The sequence below is a fragment of the Oryzias melastigma genome, unplaced genomic scaffold, assembly GCF_002922805.2.
Source record: "Oryzias melastigma strain HK-1 unplaced genomic scaffold, ASM292280v2 sc00407, whole genome shotgun sequence".
Taxonomy (NCBI): Eukaryota; Metazoa; Chordata; class Actinopteri; order Beloniformes; family Adrianichthyidae; genus Oryzias; species Oryzias melastigma.
Window position 1 is genome coordinate 17,495 of NW_023417004.1, and position 5,388 is coordinate 22,882.

At 35.1% G+C, this 5,388-nt stretch overlaps 1 long non-coding RNA gene across 1 annotated transcript; it reads left to right on the plus strand.

Moving 5' to 3' along the window:
• The first annotated feature begins 1,125 nt into the window (after nucleotides 1-1,125).
• On the plus strand, nucleotides 1,126-1,989 carry LOC118598381. Its single transcript, XR_004947491.1, has 3 exons — nucleotides 1,126-1,190; nucleotides 1,274-1,396; nucleotides 1,605-1,989. It is a non-coding gene; the product is annotated as an uncharacterized LOC118598381 (long non-coding RNA).
• The last annotated feature ends 3,399 nt before the right edge of the window (nucleotides 1,990-5,388 follow it).

Sequence of the window (5,388 nt, forward strand, 5' to 3'; positions counted from 1 at the left end):
TAAATAGTTTATATAAAAAAATGACCCTTGTATCACCTTCACCAACACGGGTCATAGAGCTGAGTAGTTATTTCCTAATATACTGTATGTGTATATTCAAATTGTCATTAATTTCTATACTATTTAGAGCATAAAAAAAACAAACACAAAAAACATGTTTTTGTTGCTCTTCTCCATCAAGAAGTACAATATCTGTTAGATTTCCCTCATCTCTATATCATGCAATGTGGAAAACACGTTCAATATGGCCGTCCACCTCTGACGTCATCACCCAGACCTGTCACCGTCTAAAAGTTCAACAACTAAGCAGGTAACAGGATCAAAACATCCCAGATATATTTCAAAGGACTTGCAGTATTACCTCAGATAAACACAAGAAAATATCTGATGTCATCAGAGTGTTTATTGCTAAATCTCTGCAGTCTTTTTCAGTGGTTGATAATGAGGGCTTTTGTAATTTAATGAAAACAGTTGACCCACAATATAGTGTTCCAGCACGTCCATATTTCACAGAAACATCTATAAATACCTGCATTTTATGAACAAATGCGCAAGTTGAAAATGACTTGGTGAAAACGCACAACTTTCCATGTACACCTGGACTTTCCGGACAACTGACAGCTATCTCTCTGTAAATGTGCATTATATGACATTAAATGAACGTCCTCACACTGAAAAATAAAGAGTGCAGACTGCAGAACGTCAGGATTTAAAAGCACAGCTTAGATTGTTGTTGTTCTTGATCTGCTTCATGTTTCCTGAATCGTAGAAACAAGAAGTTTGTTTGTCAAAGTGAGTGAATGAGTGAAATGTTGCTCCATCATGGAGTGTTTGCTGCTGCAGCTCCATGTCTCCATCTGGTGGAGGGAGAGCAGAAGTGCAGCAGCTGATGTTCAGCAGCTTCCTCTGTCCCACACTGCTGTCTGACTGCATTCACCTGAACCTGAGAGGAAACACAAGAGAAGAGCCCATCAGTGGAGGAGCAGCTGATCTGTTAGTGAAGGAGGATCAGAGCTGATGATGATGAGGGTTTCCTCTGCAGATGAAGGCTGGAAGAAGATGTGTGTGAGCTGATCCAGTGGATCCAGTCAATCCAGCAGCATGGATCAGTGTGAGGACACACAGGAGGGAGCCCCTCCCTCTAAAAGCACTCTGTGTGGGGAAGATGAGAGCCAGAGCAAAGCTCAGAGGTGAGATGAACATCTCTAACTGTCCAGGACTCTTCTCCATGTCAGAGCTCAGCACTCACACCAGCAACCGCCATTCTTCACAGGAACCAACCTGGACCTGGATCTGGATCTGGATCTGGATCTGGATCCAGCTGTGTGTCCTTCAGAAGTGATGAATCAAAGGATTTACCTCCTCTCTTCAAGTCCATCAGTTCACGAGTGGAACAGTAAGTGTTTGTCAAAGACATGTCATGAACTTAACTGACATTAATATATACAGTGTCACACAGTTGTAAATACAATTTTAATAGACTGTTTCACTGCAGATCAGTCTGTTCATGATTTGAGTTCAATAGTTCAAACATGAAAAATAATCTGATGAACCTCCATAACAAAATAAATTAGTTTTTAATAAAACAAATGTTTTCTCTTGAGGTTCCAACAGAGATCTGGATCCAGCTTTGTGTCCAAAAGGAGTGATCACTCAAAGAAAATTCTACCTCCTCACTTCAAGTCAATCAGTTCACGAGTAAAACAGTAAGTGTTTGTAAAAAACATGCTATAAATTGAACAGAAATAAATGTATGCAGTGTCACAGTTGTCAGAACAGTTTTAACTGATCAGTTTGTTCATGATCTGAGTTCAATAGTTTAGACATGAAAAATAATCTGACGAACCTCCATAACAAAATAAATTAGATTAAAAAAAAAAACAAATGTTTTTCTACTGAGAATCCAACTGAGATCTGGATCTGGATCCAGCTGTGTGTCCAACAGGAGTGACAGATCAAAGGGTCTTAATCCAGACTTCAAGTCCATCAGTCCAGCAGTAGAACAGTAAGTGTTTGTCAGAGTTAAAGGAGTCTGGATAATAGTTCAGATGATCAATAGTTTTCAGATGAATGACTTGAGTTCTGGTTCAGTTCTTGATCTCTCTGATCAGACTCTCTTGGATCATCATGTGTGATCAGATCTTTTCAGTTGATCTTCTGAGAGTCTCTGAGATCAGAGATGTTGGAGAAACTTTAAACAGAAATGAATCTTTCTACATTTTCTGATCTGGACAAATGTTTGGATCAGAAAAGAAACTGTTTTGTCAAACATGTTAATGATAGTTTTTTATAATGTTAATTCTGACTGACAATCATCCACTACATCTCTGAGTCCTCTATTTAGGTCCACAAAACCAGAGCTAATATTTAATGATCATTAATCAATAAAGTGATTGTCCTCCAATGATGTCATTATAATGTATAAATTAAAGTGATTAACTCTTGATTCATTTTGTTCAACTACCAGCTGAGATATATTCTATAGAATCTTTTAACAATGTCTCTCTGATGTTCTTCATAAATGTGTAAAAACTTTATTAATTCATTCAGGTCAGCTGACCCTCCAGAGGTCATTATTATTACAGCAACATCTGTTTATTTGTTTTAAAGGATCTTTTAATAAACTGGATAAATTCAGGATCAACAATTCAATTACAGCCTTTAATGAAGTAAATGAAATATCTAGATTTATATAAATTACTGTCAGTTATGTGTTAATCTGTTAACTAGAGTTTTCTGACCGTTTGTTGATTTGTTTGTTTTTTGTTTCTTCTGCTTTTCAAGTTTAAGGAAAAAAAATGTTTTTTTCAGGTCTCTGATCCAGTGAGCATGAGATTATACCTTTAGCTTTTTTAGGATAAAATGTCAAATTGGTTGAATGAATATGTATGTAAAAACAAATTATGATCAATCTTTTTGACCTGTAAGATAATCATAGCCTGGATTGGTGGTTAAAATAGTATTCTATGCAGTTAAAAAAACACATTTAATGTTTCTTTTATGTATTTTATTTTTAATTAGACAACTTTGTTTCATTTAATCTTCATCATCTGTTTAAAAAAGTCTACTAATATTTTTAGACTTTTTTTACACAAAGTTTCTTGTACTATCATTTTATTTTGAAAATAGACTTTCATGAACCAGAAGCTTAAAAATACAAACTTCAGCCCCGTTCAGACTGATCCATAAAATATTGTCTGAAAAAGGTTGAGGACCACTGATTTAAATCAATACACAAATATTTCTGTTATTGTGAGCAGAGAGGAATGAATGAATTAAAAAAAATTCAAGTAATCAGGTCATAATACATAAAATTGACACATATATAATCAATCAGAAGTAGATTGCTTTAAAGGGAGTGGAGGAAATTAATTTATATAATTCCACCTTGATTCAACCTTACCATTTTCTTTACATGAATTATCAACATTAGGTTCAGGATTTATGATCAAATATTTATACTCTATAGAAAAAAAAATTATACTCTATAGATTCAGGTTATTGATGATCTTTAAGATCAGTGATGTAATCAAATTTTAAACATCCACAGTATATTTTTTATTGGACTTGTCTTAGATTCACATCAAAGACGAGCAATTTATATCAATCAGTACCAAAAATCTAAATATACTCAGACAATAATCATAAGAAAAGAATCTACACTAACCAATACCAAACTTCAGAAGCGCATTTAATTAGAGAAAAGTCCATTTCCATCACAGTTTAGTGAAAAATGTCCATCCATTTCAATACGGCCCCAAAACCAGCTCCTCTGAGCCAAAAACTTTTTTCGAAAAATGTGAGTTTTGTTTTGTTTGTTTTTTTTAGAAATTGTGTTTCCATTAAATATTACTTATTATCAATAATCAAATTTGCGAAATGTCAGAGTTAATGTGAAAGTAGCTGGGGTTTGGGGGAAATAAAGGGAGGGGGCGGTTCACTCAGGTGTTTGAGGAGCGCAGCTCCACTGATAAGTAAAAGAACTGACCAAAAACAACTTTTGTGGAGTGTTTTCTTCTATTGCTTCTGTTGTTAACCACAAAATAAAGAATCTTAAAACAGGTAAAGTCTCGGTGAAAAATGAAATAAAAAAGTGGGATAGACCATTTTTGGTTTCAGCAATAATGAACATATATTTTTAAGATGTTTTAATTGTTAATTCTTTGTAAAGGCAAGAGTAATTTAAAAAAATTGAATCACCATAAAATGTAATTTTCAAACAGCTCACAAGTGAGTTGTGCTATTTTTAGAAGAGACCTGCGGGCGACTTATGTGGTGCTTGAGGGCGACCTGGCGCCCGCGGACGCCGTGTTGGTGACCCCTGTTCCAGACCACCTGCACCAATCAATGCAAATGACTTCCCCAAATGATAATCATTAATTATTATCAGAAAAAATACATCAACTACTTTAATCAATTGAAAAATATCCAAAATAAATTAATTTAAAAAAAAGATTTGTGCAGATTGTTTTCATTAAAGATCAGTCATAAATCACACTTTAGGAGAAAGAGAAAAAAAACAAAAATGTGTTCAGATTGTTTTGATTGAAATAATAAAAACAGTGATAGATCACAGTTTAGGAAACCAAGTCTAGCGACAGGATCAAGGCCAAAGTAATCCTTCTTCTGCTGCTGTTTTACAGCTGTGAACGGAGTTCATGAGTTCTCCTCATTGTTATGACTGCAGACTTTGTTTGTCGGGTCCATTGTCCTTCAGCTGATATCTTATCAAGTAAATTGTGTTCAAGTTATCTGCAGGTCAGCTGAAAACCGGGTCAAAGTTCACCTTCAGAAGTGGTAAATTCTAGGCGTCGTTTTCTTGAAATCACATTTCACACTTATTTTGCTTCAAATAAAACCTCAGACGTTCGTAATCTCACAGTTCTAGAAGTCTGTCATGCTTTTGATCAGCACCTTGAGCTGGTGCGGGCCATGAAAAGCACTTTATAAATAAAGATTTGATTTGATTTCCAGTGGCTTAGCCCGGTCCAGTCGACCGAGTGGTTTGACAAAGATCCTGGAGTTCAGAACCAAAGTACTTTGGATCTGTCATCTCGTCCGTATTAATTAACATTTTTAGGAGCTTTACAAAAAAATGCATTTTTAAAAACATTTTAACTTTTGTTGCAACTTTTCCCAAAAGCTGCTGCAACATCAGGTGTTTTAGACCACAACAATCATAAATATCAGCCACAAAATCCTGGAGGGTCTGAGTAAATGTATCCACAAATTTTGGAACAAAGTCACTGTAAATATGTTTACATGATATTTTTGTTATTTCTTTTGACAGTAATGTTATTAGGGATTGACTTGGTTGTGTAACATTCTAGCTGTGACTTTGTGAACTGATCTGACTCAAGTTAGTTTTATTTGAATCCTCCCAGCACA